General features: G+C 42.9%; 1 protein-coding gene across 1 annotated transcript in view; it reads left to right on the plus strand.

The window, feature by feature from the left end:
* The window catches only part of LOC136872059 (uncharacterized), a 492909-nt gene that overhangs the window by 265021 nt on the left and 204998 nt on the right, over nucleotides 1–22890 (plus strand). Inside the window, exon 2 of the mRNA XM_067145916.2 lies at nucleotides 12177–12248. The gene's annotated coding sequence lies outside the window, so the exon portion shown is untranslated. The remainder of the gene's footprint in view (nucleotides 1–12176; nucleotides 12249–22890) is intronic.

Below are 22890 nucleotides of genomic sequence, written 5' to 3' on the forward strand. Positions count from 1 at the left end.
TGGAGTTTATTTACCATCCTTCCCACTTCCTCAAGCGTAATTTCACCAACATAATTTTCCTCCTCCCCATGAGCTTGGCTGTTCGCAGCACCACCGCGAAGATTTCCTTTTACGTTGAGAAGATGTCCAAAATATTCCCTCCACCTATCCAGTGATTCCCTGGGATCTACCTATGAGTTCACCTGAATTACTCAAAACACTGTTCATTTCCTTTTTCCCTCCCTTCATTACTGTCCAGAAAGGTTTTCTTGCTGCTTGACCTAGCCTTTCCAGGTTATTACCAAAATCTTCCCACGACTTCTTTTTGGATTCAGTAACTATTTGTTTCTCTATGTTTCTTTCATCTACGGACAAATCCCTGTCTGTCTCGGCCCTTGTTTGGAGCCATTTCTGATAAGCCTTCTTTTTATGTTTACAAGCTGCTCTCACTTCATCATTCCACCAAGATGTTTGCTTTTCCCCATCTTTACACACAGTTGTTCCTAGGATTTCCCTTGCTGTTTCTACTACAGCATCCCTGTATGCTACCCATTCACTTCACTTTCTATATCCTGAACCTGCTTTCTGTCTACTGTTCGAAACTTCTCACTAATCATATCCATGTACTTCTGTCTAATTTCCTCATCCTGGAGATTTTCTACCCTTATTCGTTTGCAGACAGATTTCACTTTCTCTACACTAGACCTAGAGATACTTAGTTCACTACAGACCAGATAGTGGTCTATATCATCCAAAAATCCCCGTAAACCCGGTACATTCCTAACAGATTTCCTGAATTCGAATTCGGTTAAGATATAGTCTGTTATGGATCTGGTACCCCTAGCTTCCCATGTGTAGCGGTGAATAGCCTTATGCTTGAAGAATGTATTCGTAAATGCTAAACACATACTAGCACAGAAATCCAGAAAACGCTTCCCATTCCCATTAGCTTCCATTCTTCCCTACATTTACCAATCACCCTTTCGTATCCTTCAGTTCTATTTCCAACTCTCGCATTGAAATCGTCCTTCTGTCCTTGCTGTTGAGCCTGACCACGACGTCACTCAATGCTTCATAAAACTTTTCAAATTCATCCTCATCTGCACCCTCACATGCTGAATACACTGAGACAATTCTCGTCCTAATTCCTCCAACTGACAAATCTACCCACGTCATTCGCTCATTTACGTGCCTAACAGAAACTATGTTGCGTGCAATGGTATTCCTGATAAACAGCCTTACCCCATACTCTGCCCTTCTCTTTTTAACACCCGGCAAGCACACTTTATAAACTCCTATCTCTTCCTCGTTATCTCCCCTTACCCGCATTTCACTTACTCGTAGCACATCCAGATGCATCCTCATAGCTGACTCAGCCAGTTCTACCTTCTTTCTTCCATAAGCCCCGTTAATATTGAAAGCTCCTCATTGAATTCCATTTCGTTCGCCAAGCCAAACAACAAAATGTTATAAAAATAATTATGATATAACCGAAGAGCAATTGAATTAGAGATAACTGGCTGGTAGCGTGTAGCACATCCGTTTCGTCCTGATAGTGAGACATGGGATCGACGAGACACTGGAAGCATTGGTGGGCCATATCGATCCATGTCCGTTGCACAGCCTCTAATAATAAACGGAGATTGTTGGGAGAAGGGCCCAGGGCTAGAACATTCATCCCGACAGCATACTGGATGAGCTCTGTAGGATTGAGGTCCGGAGACCTTGTGGACCAGGCAAGAATCCTCATGTCCTTAGAGTATTCTTCGAACCAATCGGCCGGAATCCGGGAGTGATACGTCAGCACATTGCCTTGCTGTAGGTACAGGTCTCTCGCAGGTTGCTGGATGATAACTAATGTATGGACATCGTCTGACAGGAAGTTCCTGTATCGTTCGCCGATGAGGAATGTTGGTGGATGTACCAGGGGATCCATTTCAACCCTAGTGAACGGCCCTAATACTATTACATTTACGCAGCCTACCATAGAACCATTTCGCTGAAACACAGATATATTTAATTCAATTACTCCTAAGTGGAATATATACTTATACTAACTGACCGGTTATTGAACAAGTAAATCATAAGGTTAGCACCATTCCTTTTGACATGATTCTTTTCTCCTAATTCTTCGACTGTTAATTCCCTCGCATTTCCTACTTTCATTATGAATAGAGGTTGATGAGCATCTTATAAAAAGCTTGACAACAACAACCACCACCGTTGAACTCTTTACTACAACGACTGAATATTTCTAAGCCAGAGATGTTCGCCGATTATGAAATAATTAAAATATTTAAATTCATGAATATCTTCCGCGAAAAATGTCTCAAATACAAAAGATTTAAAACTTTCTTTATAAAACTTTTGTGCACACTTTTAATATAAATGTCGTTACCTGAGGTCGTTCGGGTCGCGCGCGCCAGCGCAGGACAGAGGACGCGGGACACGGAACGTACTTTCGGATTACGTATTCATCTGTATCAGTTTTATTAAAATATCTTTATTTGTTAATGGTTTACAATATAACTTTAAATACTTGAATACAACATATATTGAGCACCGTAATACAGAAAAGATAATACGTCGACCGGGAGTGTACTGGCCTCGACGTAACAGCGCTCCCAAACCGTGCTCAGAGGTATGCGAATCTGGACCATCTGTCACGTTGTCGTTCCCATATCTGACAACAGCGCAGGTTTTCCACAGCCGCCTAATTCTGTGGCCGCAGCTTTAGCAAAGCCCCTTACACACGGTAACATCACCGAAGGCAGCAGGATTTCTTATAATACGTATCTTGCGAATATTTATTGTGTGTTAAATCAGCGATCACCGGGCGAGTTGGCCGTGCGGTTAGGGGCGCGAGGCTGCGAGCTTGCATCCGGGAGATAGTGGGTTCGAATCCCACTGTCGGAAGCCCTGAAGATGGTTTTCCATGGTTTCCCATTATCACACCAGGCAAATGGCTGGGGCTGTACATTAATTAAGACCACGGCCGGATTCTTCCAACTCCTAGGCCTTTCCTATCCCATCGTCGCCATAAGACCTATCTGTGTCGGTGCGACGTAAAGCCACTAGCAAAAAAAAAAAAAAAAAAGCGACCATCTTGTTGGACGAGATCATGGCGCTACATATTTCATTCGAATTATCAGAAAACTTTATCTCCCTGAGGGTGGAGTGAAAGGTTTCATTATCTGTACCATCTGCATGTCGTAAGAGGCTACTAAGAGGGGAAGAACCAAAGAATCTGTACTCTTGTCTTCTTAGCCCAAAACATATGCCTGATTCTATGCCTTTCTGTGTAGCGGAGAAATTTACGTGTACCTTTTATTCTTATTCTTATTCTTATTCTTCTTATTATTACAATTATTATTATTATTATTATTATTATTATTATTATTATTATTATTATTATTATTATTATTATTATTATTATTATTATTATTATTATTGTACTGGGAGGTACACCTCTATCCCGTGCATTTAAATGAAGTGCCTTGAAGAACGTTAACTATCACATAAAAATTGAAACAACTAGTGCAAGAAGGTGGGATGTTGATCAACAGATGTCACTACTAAAGTGATAGAGTAATGTGCTATTTTAAGGTTTCCTAAACTGGCTGTATTTCTTTTCTTTTTTTTTTTTTTTTTTTTTGTGTATCACAGCTTGCAATAATTATTTCGAGAAGTTTGGACTTTTCTCGAGAGATATCTCTATTAAAGAACTGATGTCAGATACTCTGGTGCAAAGTGGAGCAACTAGAAATTTAAAGAAATTTTGTGTTTATAGGTTTTCTGAACTGAATTGACTTGATTTGTTTTTGATATTTCAAGGTTTGCAACACTTCTTACTCATCCTGCCAGCTTTGGAGTCTGGCCAATCAAAAATTTTGTGTATTTATTTTTCTGCCAATCACAGGCTTCTTGTAACGTTTCGACTGCTCAATAAAAATAAGAGGCTGTGTCTGGTTTTAGTCAGAGCCTTCTCGAACCTTCCTCTCTGGTATAAAATATGACGCTTTTTCAAGTTTTGTCTTATTGATCGTCGTGCTATTGAGTGTGTGTGCTAAGAGAGGAGGCGAGGGCCTCATCCATCGGCAGGCAGAACATCAGCTAAAGTAATGGCCACCATTTTTCTATCTGAATAGTTATCTTCGCAAGCTGATTCGAGGGGAAGATTCCAATCTTTAACAATGTAATAGTCCATTTCATAAAATGTAAACTTCTCTTTCTTCTCATTTAAAAGTTTTTCGAGTGAATCAAGTGTACTTAACTGAAATTCGGGAATAGACACCATCTCGAATTCCCTCTCAACTTGTATTTGAGGTGACTATGTTTTTTGTAACCGTTTCCTATCTGTAGCCTTGTAACTTAAATTACTTCCATCTATTCACCTCAGTAGTGTGGGATTAGCCTCTGCATCGTCGGGCCACAAGCCCAAGTAGGGTTTTAATTTCAAGGAGCGCAAGTTTCCGCCTCAATACATTTTGATTTTTGGGCCAGTAACTTTGACCTGTACATTTTCACGAAGGTCCGGTAGATTGGGTACTCGATACCCCTGTATTATTTCTTAAAATAGAACTGCTACAGTCTTGTTAAATTTAGGTTGTGCTTAGAGAGGCCAGAAAGTGTAAATTTTATTGGGCAAGATGCTCTAATCACAAGTGTAAAAGTTAAAGGCTGTAAGGGTTTGGGAGCGCAGTCTCCCTGGTAGAAATATAGAGAGAGTACGGGCGAGTTGGCCGTGCGGTTAGAGTCGCGTAGCTGTGAGCTTGCATCCGAGAGATAGTGGGTTCGAAGCCCACTGTCGGCAGCCCTGGTTTTCCGTGGTTTCCCATTTTCACAACAGGCAAATGCTGGGGTTGTACCTTAATTAAGGCCACGGCCACTTCCTTTCCACTACTAGGCCTTCCCTATTCCATCGTCGCCATAAGACCTATCTGTGTCGGTTTGACGTAAAGCAAATAGTAGCAAAAAAAGAAATATAGAACGTTGAGGCTGTTTTCTTCAAATGTAAAATATATTTGTGTGAATATTGAATGAGATTCGTCTCCTTGTCTATCTGTCTAAACGCAACATTAGTTATGTAGGGACCTTGTAAATAGGGAGCTGGAAGCTCGAATTTTATAACTACCTTTTCTACGTTTTTCTATTTTGTACAAAACTAGCCCTGTCCCTGAAATCTTATTGTTTGTTAAAATTTAATATCTGAAAAGAGATATAACCTTTATTTTAAAGTTTTAAATTAATCTTTAACTCTCGTAGATAGACCCATTCAAACCAGCACCTTCTTTCACCTCTCTCTGATCCACGAAAACTCCGTAACAACAATTATTATTATTATTATTATTATTATTATTATTATTATTATTATTATATCACTTTTTAGCAAACCTGTGGGTCGCGGGTGCGAACTTGGATTTGGCCCTGTTTTACGGCCGGATCCTGCCACCAGAGCTATGTATAATGCTTGCATCACTTTTCTTCCCTGCACTCGTGACTACAGTGCCACGATCATTCACCTGACGTAGCATCCTCCACTACTCGCTCAAATCTGATCTCATGGATTTCACCGTACTACCAAAAGAGACCGTTCGACAGCAGTGTGACTCATAGCTGCAGAATTTGCTCCATATGGATCACCAGCCAGTAACCATATAACACTTCCGCACAAACCACACAAGTACCTGCACGGAATTCCACGGAAGGGAAAGAACGGAAATTCTTCTCGTGCTCAAGTAGGACTGCAGTGCACGGGTCAGTGGACGCGGTGAATGGGTTAATGAGTGCTGCCTCGGCCGTGAATGTGAAGTGGGCTACAAGCTAATTGGAGACAAACAGGATAACATCTTTAGAGCTTATTGTTCCTTGGTTTATTGCCGCTACTCGTGGACACAACATGGCGCTCAATAAGGTAGGCTGTGATCTGACACGAGAGTACCATGCTAACCTCCAGCCTGCAACTTCCTAGGCCAGTCTGAACTGACTGAGACGAGAAGTATCACAATTGACTTCATTATACTTGAACTTCAAAAATGAAGTTCCCAGAAGGAAATCATAATTTAATTTCATCGATTGCAAATGTTTTAATATAATACTTGTTTATTTGTACAATACTATTAAATTTTTTAGTACACTCATTAAAAATGCTGAATGTGTGCGCCTTTTGTCACTCTGCAGACATCTACATGATAGTCTACTTCGTCCTACACACGCCTCAGAACGTGATATTGTGAAAGTTTGTTCTGACCCGCACCTTCATATCTGGAATAGTCACAGGTAGAGGAGGGATAATGCCTTGTTCCTTGGCATAACCCCACAGGAAAACTCACATGGTGTTAGGTCCGGTGAACGAGGTGGCCAAGACAAGAGCATCTGATTACTGTCGGTCGCACATCCGATCCATCTCTACGGCAAGCGCTGGTTTTAAAAAAGGTGTCAAATTTCCCAATGTGGAAATCAAATGAATATAAATATGTCATATCTTCTGGCCCAGTGACAAAACAACAGGAAACTACCTCCCTCCTCATTTCCCTCATACGCCTCTTCAGTGATGCCTAGGCCATGTATGACAGCTAATGGTGAAGCTGTTGAGGATCCAACCAGCCTACGGGCTGAAGACTGAACGTGCACACGTAATTTTGTATATCGGTCATGGCCATCTATCAACGGTTGCTAATTTCAGATGACCGCCAGCTGTAAGACATACCTGCACGGTTGCTAGGTAATATTGCCTGGCAATTCATCCATACCTTACATCACAGCTGCACGGTTGCTAAGTAACATTGCCTGGCAATTCATCCATACCTTACATCACAGCTGCACGGTTGCTAGGTAACATTGCCTGGCAATCATCCATCCCTATCGTCACAGCTGCACGGTTGCTGGTAACATTGCCAGGTAATTCATCCATACCTTACGTCGCAGCTGTACGGTTGCTGGTAACATTGTCTGGTAATTCACCCATACCTTACGTTGCAGCTGCACGGTTGCTGGTAACATTGCCTGGTGATTCATCCATACCTTACGTCGCAGCTGCACGGTTGCTGGTAACATTGTCAGGTGATTCATCCATACCTTACGTCGCAACTGAACGGTTGCTGGTAACATTGTCTGGTAATTCATTCATACCTTACGTCACAGCTGCACGGTTGCTGGTAACATTGTCTGGTAATTCATCCATACCTTACGTCGCAGCTGTACGGTTGTTAGGTTCCACTTCCGTCACACATTTTGTTGTATGACACTGTTTCTCACAAATACCCTGACCTCCCAATAATACAAGTATATGGTGGAGTGCCATTTGTCCGACTCGTTGGCTGAATGGTCAGCGCACTGGCCTTCGGTTGAGAGGGTCTCGGATTCGATTCCCGGCCGGGTCGAGGATTTTAATCGCTCCTGATTAATTCTTCTGGCTCGGGGACTGGTTGTTTGTGTCCGTCCCAACACTCTCCTCTTCATATTCACACAATACACTACACTACCAACCACCAAAGAAACACAGTGGTGACTACATCCCTCCATATAGGGTTGGCGTCAGGAAGGGCATCCGGCCGTAAAACAGGGCCAAATCCACATGTGCAACGCAGTTCGCACTCGCGACCCCACAGGTGTGGGAGAAGCGATAGGAAAAGAAGAAGAAGAAGTGGTGGAGTGCCATCTCCTTGCAGTATGAAATCGCTGTCCTCACTAAGCTGGGGTAGCAGCCATTCAGTGAAAATATGCGAAATTGATGCAAATGTTTTCTTTTTCTTTTTTCTTTCTTTCTTAATCCGTTTACCCTCCAGGGTTAGTTTTTCCCTCGGACTCAGCGAGGGATCCTATCTCTACCGCCTCAAGGGTAGTGTCCTGGAGGGTGAGACTTTCAGTTGGGGATACAAGTGGGGAGGAGGACCAGTGCCTCACTCAGGCCCCCTTACCTGCTGTGCAGAGGAGAAGGGAAGATCAGAAGGGATAGACGGGGAAGAGGGAAGGAAGCAGGCATGACCTCAAGTTAGATACCATCCCGGCATTTGCCTGGAGGAGAAGTGAAAAAACCACGGAAAAGCACCTCGAGGATGGTTGAGGTGGGAATCGAACCTCCTCTACTCACTGGACCTCTCGAGGCTGAGTAGAGCTAGTCCCAGTCGTCATACCACGTTTCAAATTTCGTGGCAGAGCCTGGAATCGAACCCGCGCCTCCAGCGATGTCAGCTAATCACAGTAATTACTACACCACAGATCCGAGCGATCGAATGTTACACACCAGATGAACACACACTGCGTCATGTGACCGAATAGACACCTATATCGTCTGCTTCAAGAATAGTAGAGAAAATTAATGATATCGATTCGTTTTAGGATGGTGTCGACTGCTTGAATGATGGGTCCTGAACTGAGCATACTGTGTTCATCCGGCTCCATGGCTAAGTGGTTAGCATGCTGGCCTTCGATACAACCCATGTTCAACTCCGGCCGGGTCGAATGTTTTAACCTTCATCGGGGTCCGGCTCCATAGCTAAATGGTTAGCATGCTGGCCTTAGGTCCAGAGGGTCCCGGCTTCGATTCCCGGCCGGGTCGAAGATGTTAACCTTTATTGGTTAATTCCATCGTCTCGGGGGCTGAGTGAGTGTGTCACCTTCATCACTAGATTTCTCAATTCTCACAGACGCGCAGGATGCCCAAAGACCAGCATTTGTATGGTGTGAAAATGGCAAACCTTGAAAAACCATCTTCAGGGCTGCCGACAGTGGTGTAAAATATTGGAGCATCAGCTACTTTGGAAATGATATTACTCGATAGCATAACAAGTGAGATGAAAATGAAAATCCACAGCCTGTTTCCAGTCATTCGACCGGGTCAGGCGTTGTAGTAAGGATGCAAAGGAGAGGGCATATAAGACTCTGGTGAGACCCCAACTAGAGTATGGTTCCAGTGTATGGGACCCTCACCAAGATTACTTGATTCAAGAACTGGAAAACATCCAGTGAAAAGCAGCTAGATTTGTTATAGGTGATTTCCGACAAAAGAATAGCGTTACAAAAATGTTGCAAAGTTTGGGCTAGGCAGACTTGGTAGAAAGAAGATGAGTTGCTCGACTAAGTGGTATGTTCCGAGTTGTCAGCGGAGATATAGCGTGGAATGACATTAATTGACGAATAAGTTTGTGTGGCGTCTTTAAAAGTAGGAAAGATAACAATATGACGATGAAGTTGGAATTCAAGCCGATCTGAACAACTGTTAAAAATGGTGTGTTGAAAACAGGCTTTTTTTCAATACTAAAACGTGTTTTGTGATCACATTTTCTCGTAATAAGAATGTGACTGTGCATAACTACAGGATAAATGGTGAGATTTTGCAGAGGTGTAATTTAGCAAATGATTTGGGTGTTATGCTTGATTCAGAACTTTCATTCAACAGTCATATTCATAAAATTACAAATGATGGATTTAAACAATTAGAGTTTATTATTAGAAATACTCGGGAACTTAAGGAGGAATATATTTTTAAAATCTTATTCAGTCATCTTGTTAGACATAAACTTGAATATGCATGTGTAGTGTGGGCTCCTCAGTACATGTGTACAATTAACGAAATAGAAAAAAATACAAAACAAATTTTTGCGATATTTATATTTTAAGAAGTATAACCGATCATCATATCATCAAAGAGTTTCTTATAGAACTCTATTACATGAATTTGGCTTTATGCAGCTCAGTACACGTAGAATATTACCACAACAGATATTTATTTACAAGATAGTTAATGGAATGTTAGATAACCAACAGTTTCTTAAAGGAATCAACTTCATTACCAAGAGGGTAGCTATACGTTTGAGACAAACATTTTACAGCCCCTTCTCAAGCACCTCATATCATAAAAATTCACCTGTTGTAAAAATGTGCGAAGTATGTATGTATGTTGGGTAATCAGCCCGAAGGCTGGTTTGATCCTCTGCAGCTTCGCCAACAGCTGTCATAAATAGCCTAGGCGTCACTGAAGAGGCGTACTAGGGAAACGAGGAGTGAGGTAGTTTCCCGTTGCTTTCCTCACCGAGCCAGCAGTTGCTCTTACATATCAGTCTGCCAAGCCCACTGAAATGTACGCATCAACTGACCCTATGAGCGATATTTTCACACCATTCATAACAGGGACTGGCTGCATAAGGAATGGTATTACTAGCATCACTCATACCTCAGTCACTTTCATATTGTCAAAGCCAAGGATGAGACTGTGACAGGTCAATGAAAGTAACAAATTTGATATAGCCCATACCAGAAGACATAGGGCACTGTAAACACTACATCCCGCCAGCAAAGGCAAGTGCGAAGTATATAACAGAATATCTTCAGACATCAGACAAATAGATTTTGCTTTATCACTTTCTTTATTTTCAAAAATGTTAAAGCAATATTTACATCAAAATGAATAATTTAGTGGAGGAAATTAATTCAGCACTGAAATATTTCGTATGTAATGCCACTATTATTTTGCCAATGTATATGTGTTTGTGTATTTACTATTCTTATGAATATTTTTCTTTTTTCTATACTAATTTGTCTTCTCTCCTTTAACTTCGAAATTTTATATGTTTGTATGTTTTATTGAAAATATGTTTAAATAATTCTTAATTTAGTAATGGCAGTCTTGATTTCTTAATTGTTATATATTATTTTGTAGATGTAGGTACCAATTTTTTATTGAATATATTTTGTACATCCATTGTAATTGGGGATGTACCCTGTTATGAATGTATAAATAAATAAATAAATAAATAAATAAATAAATAAATAAATAAATAAATAAATAAATAAATTGGGACAATTAGTCGTTTCTAGGAAGGGGAGTTGGGGGTTGGAATAACTTACCAAGGGAGATGTTCAATAAATTTCCAATTTCTTTGAAATCATTTAAGAAAAGGCTAGGAAAAAACAGATAGGGAATCTGCCACCTGGGCGACTGCTCTAAATGCAGATCAGTATTGATTGATTGATTGATTGATTGATTGATTGATTGATTGATTGATTGATTGATTGATTGATTGATTGATTGATTGATTGATTGATTGATGAATGAAGCCCCCAGCTAGCGGCGAGGATAGGAGATGTGCCGGGTGCGAAGCCTGTCCCACTCCTCTAGGGCAATGATAAATGACTGACGGATGAAATGAAATGTTAATGCAGTGTGTTGCTGGAATGAAAGATGACAGGGAAAACCGGAGTACCCGGAGAAAACCTGTCCGCCTCCGCTTTGTTCAGCACAAATCTCACAAGGAGTGACCGGAATTTGAACCACGGAACCCAGCGGTGAGAGGCCGCCTGAGCCACGGAGGCTCCATAACAAGTGGGATACCCTATTTTAATATATTTTAAAATACTATAAATCTCATATGAACGCCTCTATGGTATAGTGGTTAGTGTGATTAGCTGCCACCCCCGGAGACCTGGGTTCCATTCCCGGTTCTACCACGAAATGTAAAAATTAGTACGAAGGCTGGAACGGGGTCCACTCAGAGTGGGGTTCGATTCCCACCTCAGCCATCCTCGAAGTGGTTTTCCGTGGTTTCCCACTTCTTCTGCAGGTAAATGCCGGGATGGTACCTAACTTAAGATCACGGACACTTCCTGCCCTCTCCCTTGCCTATCTCTTCCAATCTTCCCCCACAAGACCCCTGTTCAGCATAGCAGGTGAGGGCAGCTGAGTGAGATACTGGTCCTTCTTCCAAGTTGTATCCCCAACACAAAGGCCCACGCTCCAGGACACTGCCCTTGAGGCAGTTGGGGTGGGATTCCTCGCTGAGTTCGAGGAAAAAACCAACCCTGGACGGTAAACAGATTCAGCAAGAAGAAATAATACATTTTATATTTTCTTACTAGTTAACAATGGCAGCTTGTGTTTATTCTAATCTTAGAATTGTGTTCTATTTCATATTATTTTAACCTCGTTTAAGATTTAAAGAATACATTTGTTTAACATTTTACATATTTGTAACAATCGTTGTGAACCTTCTGATTAGGACTCATGATTTCTTAATAAATAAATAAATAAATAAATAAATAAATAAATAAATAAATAAAAACAAGGTAATATGATTCTGAAACTGTTTAAAGTACAGCTGAGTTTACCCGTAGTTCTGAGCCTTTTCTCAAATCAATTGTTTGTTTTTACTGTCGCTACTCTAGAACTAAGTGAACACCATTTCTTTTCCTTGTTTCAGATGACTGATTTGGGATGCAGCGTCTTTACTCTGCGATGAAGTAACTACTTGGCATAGCCCGCTCAAGCTCAGGTATGTGTATACAGCGCTTGCGCAAATCCATCCTCAACAGGTTTTCACTCTTACAAAATCCTTGGAGCACTTCCAAATGATCAAGCGTAATATTTCATGACAAGAGCGATCACTAGGGCGGACTCACCATGCTCAATGCAACGCGCCATGGACTAAGATTTATTACCTTGCACCCATATGATTGTGTAAAATTAAAAAATTAGTTGAAAATGGACATTTTCTTCTTTTTCTTCTTCTTCAAGTGTTTGATTTTCTGCAGAGTGCATCACCAACTTCACCTAAGCTCTGCTGACGACTATGATCTTTACAGTCTAACACTCGTAGTTCGAGTCCCGTTGTTGGGAAAAATATCACCATCAGAATGTTGGCCAGCCGCCTCTGTGGTGTAGTGGTTAGCGTGATTAGCTGCCACCCCCGGAGGCCCGGGTTCGATTGCCGGCTCTGCCACGAAATTTGAAAAGTGGTGCGAGGGCTGGAACGGGGTCCACTCAGCTTCGGGAGGTCAACTGAGTAGAGGTGGGTTCGATTCCCACCTCTGCCATCCTGCAAGTGGTTTTCCGTGGTTTCCCACTTCTCATCCAGGCGAATGCCGGGATGGTACCTAACTTAAGGCCACGGCCGCTTCCTTCCCTCTTCCTTGCCTATCCCTTCCAATCTTCCCATCCCTCCACAAGGCCCCTGTTCAGCATAGCAGGTGAGGCCGCCTGGGCGAGGTACTTGTCATACTCCCCAGTTGTATCCCCGACCAAGAGTCTGAAACTCCAGAACACTGCCCTTGAGGCGTTAGAGGTGGGATCCCTCGCTAAGTCCGAGGGAAAAACCGAACCGGGAGGGTAAACAGATGATGATGATGATGATGTTGGCCGACAGGGTAAGAGAGGTGTTGGTGCACAATTTCTAATCACTGTATTGCGTGCCAAATGCCTGAGTTCAATTCTGCGCCTGGAGTGGTCCGGCACCGCGGTGTAGCGGGTAACGCGTCCGCCTGTCACCCGGCGGCCCCGGGTTCGATTCTCGGCTGGGTCAGGGGCTTTTAATTGTGAATGATTAATATTCTTGGCCTTGGAACTGGGTGTTTGTGTCGTCCTTAACGTTCCTTTTCTCACATTCAACAGTCTACACTTCCTCCATTCCAATTACACGCAGGTTCATATCACATGATGCCAGCAGGGGCAAAAGATCTCTATAGGTCGACGCCCCGAACAATTACCATTTTTTAAAACCTGGAGCGAGGGCGTATGATAGCCGTTCAGTCCTGAATCGTGATGCCAATCAGGCAAAATCGCCTTGAGTATTGCTTCCTTGTTGTTTTAAGGGGCCTAACATCGAACGCCATCGGCCCCACCTTGAGCATGGAGGCACTCATCCCACCGACCCACCATGTTGAAGGTCCCCGTGTGGTACGTGACCGCGTGCTGCACAACTTCGTCCGACAGGAAGCCTCCACCGTCCACTTGTTGTCCGTAATGGATGAGGCTGGCCTCCCAGATCGACCGGTGTCTTGTGTCGAAACGCGACCCGCACGGAACCTCGTGCACAGTCTTCATTCTTCTATGGATGAACAGTGTTTGTCCTTCGGCATCCTGGAACAGAATAACAGCACGTTGGTCCTGTTTGGACGTCATAGTTCACATGGTCGTATTTAACGCACGCACGACACGACCGCCACACTAATCCCCTTGCCTACTACTACTAAAATGTTTTCTTCCTCCCCTGAAGGGGGAGGGGTGCCCCTTAGACAGTGACGCCGTCTCTCAGGCCAGGAGACTTGTTACGGTGAAGAAGATGCTCGGAGGTGAGGGGGTTGACGGCCGTGGCCTATACTAGGAACTGCCCCGGCATTCGCCTTACTGAAGAACAGAAAACCATTTTCAGGAAAGGCGACGCTTGGGGCCACCCGTGAGGTCCAGCCCTGTCCTTTCTCCCGAATGCAGAGGCGTAGAGGCACGGTAGAGCCGTGGCCACCCCTCCTCTGTTCGGTTGGCCGGTCGGAGTGCAGAGCTGTTGGACCACGTACCAGCCGTGGCCACTTATGGGCCGAGACCCACTCTACATCCACCGACGCCCTTTGCGTACATGTTCGTGCTCATATACTCGCATCCCAGCACCCGTCTACAATGATTTGGACATGTAGAAGGACTGGGTCCGATATTATCGCAGAGACGGGGTTGTTTAGAGATCAAAGGGTCGACCTAAACAACGATGTGCTGTTACTCTTCACAAAGAACTGAAGAGTGACATGGCGCAGGACAGAACTAAATGTAACGGACCCCACCACTAGAAGTGACAAACAGTGCATAAAAGGAAGAAGAAGGCATCGGTAGACAATTTCTCTTTTTTTCTTTGCATTAGATGGAAAGATGCAAAATTGATTAAGTGGCCGAAGTCTAAGGAACGTTGCGCATTTTTGTTTTTCACAAAGCCAATGTATTATGCATATTAATTTAGATGCTGTTGGGGTCAGTCTCCAGGGAGTTCGGATCGCTGTACTGGTAACAAAACGGAGGATCAATCTTTCGAGCACCGTGTCTACGGGGATTTTATAATCAAGGTGTTGTAATCTGACTAAATAATAATAATAATAATTAATAACTATTGCAATAAATAATAAAATATGAATAAAATAGAATACATAATTGCCCCACGCTGGGCGCCAGTTGAAATATTATACATTATATATGAATAAAAAACTGAAATAAATTAATAACATAATAAAAATAAAATGAATTAATAAAAATAATTAATCGAAAAGTCCATAGTATGGGCGCCAGAGTTCACCTAATTGGATTCCTCAAATTTTAATAAAGCATGATAATTTTCTCTCTCCCAGGGCGTGTACATAAAGCTGCGAACTGGTACATCTGCTTCAGGCCTTACTTAAACTTTCAGCTCTCAGATACAGAATGTACATGTACTTAGTTTCTCTCTTCTTGAACATCAATAATAATAATAATAATAATAATAATAATAATAATAATAATAATAATATACAGTAATAATAATAGGGTCACGTAGCTGTCAGCTTGCATTCGAGAGATAGTGGGTCAAACCCCACTGTCGGCAGATCTGTACATTCTGTACCTTTGCTAGTGGCTTTACGTCGCACCGACACAGATAGGTCTTATGGGGACGATGCGATAGGAAAGGCCTAGGAGCTGGAAGGAAGCGGCGGTGGGATTCGAACCCACTATCTCCCGGATGCAAGCTCAAAGTCGCGCGCCCTAAACGCGCGGCTAACTCGCGCGGTCATTCTGTACCTGAGAGCTGAAACAACGTACGTCACATTTAATCATTTTACATGACAGAGGAAAAACATAAGTTGTGGAGCATTTTTGCTGCATTGTGACTTAGGTAATAAATGTTCATCATTGTTCTTGATATATTTTTGGTGTAATTTTCATCACTGAACACATTCATTAATATAATTTACACTAAAATTGTGAATTATAATGTTATTGCTATAAAAATAAAATGACAGTGGACTTACGTTTATATGCCTCTCCGTTTAATACATAGTTTTAAATTTTACTTTGTTTTCACTTTATTTGTTCAGAGAGGATGCTTACCTCGTTGTACTTCCTGTTATAACAACAATCACCATCACCACCACCTGCAAGAAATGATACAAATTATCTGAAAGACATCTCTATTAATGAAAAGCTACGTATAACTTAAATATTCGTAACTTTCCTGTCCTTATGATTGGGATGCCGACTATCCCATTAAACGCAATATTTTTTGTATAAATCAATCAGTGCCAAGACCTCATTAGACCACTCCATATCAAAAGAAGATATTGTCGTGTGCTTCTTTGTATTCCGTAATTCCGTGCAATATACGAGTCTCTTGCGATAGACGATTTTTAGAAAAAATACAAAGAAACATCGTATTCCGCGCTACGAATTTGCGTGCTCTAATTGAACCTTTGAGCATGTGCGATCCCAATAATGTTAGGCGAAAAGTTAATGAAAAGTTTCATTAAAAAAAAGTTAGAGAAACGTTTACGATCACGCTATTTTGTTTATTAACAGTAGAAAAGTCCGCCTCTGTGGTATAGTGGTTAGTGTGATTAGCTGCCGCACCGGATGCCTGGGTTCGATTCCCGGCTCTGCCACGAAATTTGAAAAGTGCTACGAGGGCTGGAACGGGGTACACTCAGCCTCCGGAGGTCAACTGAGTAAAGGGGTTTCGATTCCCTCCTCAGCCATCCTCGAAGTGGTTTTACGTGGTTTCCCACTTCTCCTCCAGGCAAATGCCGAGGTGGTACCTAACTTAAGGCCACGGCCACTTCCTTCCCTCTTCCTTGTCTATCGCTTCCAATCCTCCCCCCTGCCCCACACACCAGGCTCCTGTCCAGCATGGCAGGTGAGGCCGCCTGGGCGAGATACTGGTCCTCCTCTCCAGTTGTATCCCCCGATGCAAAGTCGCTCCGGGACATTGCCCTTGAGGTGGTAGAGGTGGGATCCCTCGCTGAGTCCGAGAGAAAAACCAACCCTGGAGGGTAAACGGATTAAGAAAGGAAAAAATGATCATAAACATTGTTAGTGGTGTGGTCGCTCCTTAACAAAGCGTACCAAATCCACTGGCAGACTCAACCGCGCAGAGGTGGGTTATCTCAAGCTGAGGGGTGACTTGTGATCATGCAAATACAGAAGTGCACTGCCCAGGCTTTACATTTAACGTTTTGTACTGAGAGGCCGCCCCGCCCTGCTTTGTGTTCCACAGCGCATGTGGGAAGTATGCAAATCATGTACTCTCAACGAGTTTCGACTGAATTAATTCGTCATTTTTGCGCACATGTCTTAGGCTGCACTGAGCCTCTTGGGCACTTGGGCCACCTGCAACACGCTGGAGAGGTCAATCCACTCTGTTTGAGGACATCTACTTCTCCCTTAACATTAAAGTACATTCACAATTTTTATTACTTTATTAAAGGACTAGCAGTTAGCCGCGTGGATTTCCTAATTTGATAAAAGTAATCGTTCCTCGGTACTGCACTAAAACATTATCCTAAAATCCCTAATGTATTATAAAAACTAATCGAAAAATTGGTTTCATTTACCCCAGAACCTCTTTGTCAACCACGTTTGTATTTCTTTATTTTTAAAGGAGATTCCAAATGCATATTTCAACGTTTCTAGCATGTTCAGTTTTTGAAACACAAGTATCGCCGTTAAAGGATTCAACCCCAACTTCAGACAATTTTATCGCCCACCCCTTAAGTGGACTTCCCGAAAACAAAAAAAAATACTTCTTTATTTTTACAATTGATTAAAAATACCATCTTTTTCGTCGATAACATGTTATGTTTTTTACATGTACTCATTTTAAAAATTCACCCGACTTTCACTTCCTTTTACCCCCCTTAAATAGATTTTCCGAAAAACAAAATTACGTGTTTCTTTATTTTTAAGGTAGATTCCATGTACCAATTTTCACGCCTGTAACATTTTCAGTTTTTGAGATACATGTATCCTCATAAAAAGGATTCAACCCCTTCTTTACTTATTTTAACGAAAAAATACGTGTTTCTTTATTTTTGAAGGAGATTCCAAATACCAATTTTCACGGCTTTAAACTGTTAAGTTTTTGAGATATAGACATCTTTCTTTCTTATTCTGTTTACCATCCAGGGTCGGTTTTTCGGTTTTTCCTTCGGACTCATCGAGTTATCCCACCTCTACTACCTCAAGGGCAGTGGAGTGCGAAACATTGGGTCGGGGGTACAACCGGGGAGGAGGACCAGTCCCTCGCCAAGATGGCCTCACCTGCTATGCTGACAGGGGCCTTGTGAAGGGATGGGAAGATTGGAAGCCACAGGCAAGGAAGAGGAAACTAAGCGGCCGTGGCCTTAAGTTAGGTACCATCCCGGCATTTGCCTGGAGGTGAAGTGGGAAACCACGGAAAACCACTTCGAGGATGGCTGCGGAGGGAGTCGAACCGACCTCTACTCAGTTGACCTCCCGAGGCTGAGTGGACCCCGTTCCAGCCCTCGTACCACTTTTCAAATTTCGTGGCAGAGCCGGGAATCGAACCCAGGCCTCCGGGGGTGGCAGCTAATCACGCTAACCACTACACCACAGAGGCGGGAGATATCGACCGGGGCCTACAATTCACCCCCTTAGCAACGGAATATCCAAAATTCCTACCTTAGTGAGCAGGAACACGGCAATATAAATGTATCTCTAAAATGTCATATCTTTATGTCCAGTAGTTTTGGCTGGGCGATGATGAATCAGACGATCAATCAGTCAGTCAGTCAGTTAGAACATGTTGTTTTATAGATATAGATGTGTCCAGTGGAAAAGGTGTGCATGCCACAAAACCGTGCATTTACAGAGAAAAGGAGCTTATGTGTGTTTTGTAAAAACGAGGCCTGAAATTGGAGTTATTGAAGCTTGTTCACAAAATTCTGTTAGATATTTGCTATAATATAACACAGACTTCGCATTTATTATCCATTTTAGTGAAATGAAAGCGAAGGCCAAGTAAAGTGGTCGCGCGTGTCAACACGCTACGCCCAAGCTCTGTATTCCGGTGATGAGTAGGTTCGACTGCCCTGAGAAAGGTTTTGTGTGGTTAACCATTTTTACTTTCAGGAAAATGCCAGGGCAGTTCCAATCCATAGGTCATATCCGATTCCTTTCACCTCCTAACCTTACCCAGTTTTCTTCACGTTCATTCATTTCATCTTCTTTAGCTCCTCAACTGAAGTTTGCGTCAGGAAGGTCATCCGGCTGTAAAGATATGCCGCATAATTTAATCTCGCCTCATCTCCAACTCCGTATCAGGAGATGGGACTAAGGGATAAACGTACAGTGAAAAGAAGAGCAAAGAATATGTTGCTTGTGCCCATTACGCAAAAAATACTTCGTTTGTAAAAGGAAAGATTTCGGGAATATAGTTGTTTATTTTTTATTAAATTCGTTTACTCTCCAGGGTTCGTTTTTCCTCGGACTTAGCAAGCGATCCTACCTCTACTGCCCCAGGGGCAGTGTCCTGGAGCGATAGACATTTGTACGGGTGTTCAACTTTGCAAGAGGACCCGTACTTGTGCAGGCGGCCTCACCTGCTATGCTGAACAGAGGCATTGTGGGGTGATGGGAAGATTAGAAGGGACAGGCAAGGAAGAGGAAAGTAAGCGGCCGTGGTCTTAGGTTAGGTACCATCCCGGCATTTGCCTGGAGGTGAAGTGGAAAACCACGGAAAACTACTTCGAGGATGGCTGAGGTGGGAGTTGAAGCCCTTCTACTCAGTTGACCTCCCGAGGCTGAGTGGATCCCGTTGCGGTCCTCGTGGCACTTTTCAAATTTCGTGGCAGAGCCGGGAATCGAACCCGGGCCTCCTGGGGTGGCAGCTAATCACACTAATTTCCCCATCCCCCATAAGGCCCCTATTCAGCATAGATAGAGCGGTGGAGGTGTAATCCCTCGCTGAGTCCGGCGGAAAAACGAACCCTGGAGAGTAAACGTTGTAAATAATAATAATAATAATAATAATAATAATAATAATAATAATAATAATAATAATAATAATAATAATAATAATAATAAATGTTACTCGTTTTATGTCCCACTAACCACTTTTACGCCAAGGTGCCAAAGTTTTTCCCGCAGAAAAAAGTTACCAGTTTGAGATAAGGATGTTGATAATCATTACTTTGCTGATGGAAACAGCCAGAAAAATACCCTAGCAAAATTATTTGAACCAGGATCGAACCTGCCAAGCTCGACTCAGAAGCCCAGCGCTCTGCCGTTCGAGCAACTCACCCCAGTTTAATTAAATTTGACACACTCTCTCTTCTCAGACGTTTCACACGTATCGAATTTTAAATTGATAGCCATCAACGGCGAGTAGAAATTTACTGAAGAGATTAAAAAACTAAGATATGTATATTAATGGAAATATCCGTAACATATAATTCATGAAGAGTTGCAAATGAAATGTGACGGAGCGGAAATATAAGAAACGTACAGAGTTTCCGACTACGTGATCAAAGAACCCACATCAGCAGAAGAACGTGATGACAGGAATTAACAATCGATGGGGACACGTGTTTGAGGTTATCGTTGATAATATTTTGGGGGAAGGCTGTGATGATCATGGGAGACCTAGAAATTTGCTGCAGTGATGAACGGAAATGTTAAGTTATGGAGCCGCTATATTTCGTCAAATGGCTTTTAGTGCCGGGAGTGTCCGAGGACATGTTCTTCTCGAAAGGTGCAAGTCTTTTGATTTGACGCACCTAGGCGACCTGCGCGTCGTGATGTGGATGAAATGATGATGAAGACGACATACTCCCAGCCCCCGTGTCAGCGAAATTAACCAATGATGATTAAATTTCCCGACCCTGCCGGGAATCGAACCCGGGACCCTTCTGACCAAAGGCCAGCATGCTAACCATTTAGCCATGGAGACGGCTAATGTTGTTCACCACCAAATTTTTGTCAAATTCAAGACCTTACAAGAATTTTCAAAACTTCTTTTTAATAGTGGCTGTAGGTCGCACCGACGCAGATAGGTCTTATGGCGACGATGGGATAGGAAAGGGCTAGGAAATGGAAGGAAGCGGCCGTGGCCTTAATTAAGGTACAGCCCCGGCATTTGCCTGGTGTGAAAATGGGAAACCACCGGGCGAGTTGGCTGTGCGCGTAGAGGCGCGTGGCTGTGAGCTTGCATCCGGGAGATAGTAGGTTCGAATCCCACTATCGGCAGCCCTGAAGATGGTTTTCCGTGGTTTCCCATTTTCACACCAGGCAAATGCTGGGGCTGTACCTTAATTAAAGCCACGGCCGCTTCCTTCCAACTCCTAGGCCTTTCCTATCCCATCGTCGCCATAAGACCTATCTGTGTCGGTGCGACGTAAAGCCCCTAGCAAAAAAATGGGAAACCACGGAAAATTATCTTCAGTGCTACCGACAGTGGGATTCGAACCCCCTATCTCCCGGATGCTAGCTCACAGCTGCGCGCCCTTAACCGCAAGGCCAACTCGCCCGATTTTCAAAATTTTACCAGTTTACTTGTCAAATCGTTTGCAATACTCGAGAAGTCTTGAGAAGTCCTCATAAGTCTTGAAAGTGAATTAAAACATGTTCTAATCACTCAGAGAATTACCAAGTCTTTGACAGAATTGACCAATGGAATTAGAGTATTAACGGTACGCGATAGGCCGCTAGGCATGCTGGGATTGCCGGGAATCAAAACAACAAAATTGGCTTCATCTTCATGACCGAGGGATATTGTGTGTGTATTAATTACTAAGTATGAGACACATCCTTGCCTATATTCAGTGGGATCCTTCGAGTTACCGTAATAAAATGAAAACGGTAGCGTACTAGGAGTTTGCAAAAGAAATGTCTCAAGGAAGTGGGCTGCTTCTATGTTTATTACCGTGGGGGCAACTGTACCTTTCTCAAATTTCTCTACCCCCTGTGCATAGAGGACGCAGACGAAAAATACACCCATGGTATCCCCTGTCTGTCGTAAGAGGCGACTAAAAGGGGCAACCAAGGGATGATTGTATTAGAACCATGAAACTACTTGTGATTAGTACCATCACGCGAGGAACACCATGGGTCGCCTTTACTTGCGAGTAGTACCACTGTATTAGGTACACAATAGGTTTGTGATTAGTAACAACAGAAGGTGAGTCTATATGGGTTTTCCGGTACCCGTGATTAGAACCATTGTGAGAAACACCAGGGGTTTGGGCGTTGCATGTGATTAGTACCACTATATGAGGGACACCGTGGGTGCGCGTTGCCTGTGATTAGTACCACTATATGAGGGACACCGCGGGAATACCGGCGCCTGTGATTAGTATCACGGGATAGTACGAGTCCCTGTGATTGGTACACCTATATGAGGTGCACCATGTGTTTGCGTTGCCTACGAATGGCGCCATTATGTGAGAAACACGATAGGTCTGCGTTACCTGTGCAACGTACAATACTTGTAAGTAGTACCATAATGCGTGGAACACCGTGAGTCTACGGTAATTTTGATTAGTACTGCAACATGACAAATACCATGGTTTTACTTTACTAGCGATAAGTACATTGTAAGGGGCCGTTGGCCTTGATTTTGGACCCCTTTAGACAACAAGAATCCTCGATTCAGAATTGTGCTTTAGAAGCAGTCCCTTGGTCAATAATACTATTGTTTATGATAGTTTCTGGATCGTAACCATTGATTGTTATAAATTTATATCCATTCATTCGTTCTTCACCATCACGTTTTTTAAAATTCTGGTCAGTGAATGATTTTGAACTTTTAAATTGCAATTACATTTTGTCTCATTTCGTACCATTAGGGGCCTATGACATAATAGGTGTTAGGCCACTTTGAACAACAAGCATCATCATCATCATCATCATCATCATCAAATTTCTTCTCTTCTTTGGTGCCTTCGCAGTTCTGGTAGGGTGATGTTACGGAGGCCGTGCTGTCAAGGAATTGCCGTTGATTTCAGTGTGCAATTTTCATGAGCTGAGTCACATAATGTTATTCTAGGATTTTGACATTTATGTGTCTTACAGCTGGGGGTCATCCGAAAGTGTGTGTAACGAAATAGCGCCATGAAACATAATGTGAGATGAGCTGTTACCTAGCAACAGTACCTTGTGAGCTGCACAGGCTGTGG

This window comes from Anabrus simplex, chromosome 4 (assembly GCF_040414725.1).
Source record: "Anabrus simplex isolate iqAnaSimp1 chromosome 4, ASM4041472v1, whole genome shotgun sequence".
Lineage (NCBI taxonomy): Eukaryota > Metazoa > Arthropoda > Insecta > Orthoptera > Tettigoniidae > Anabrus > Anabrus simplex.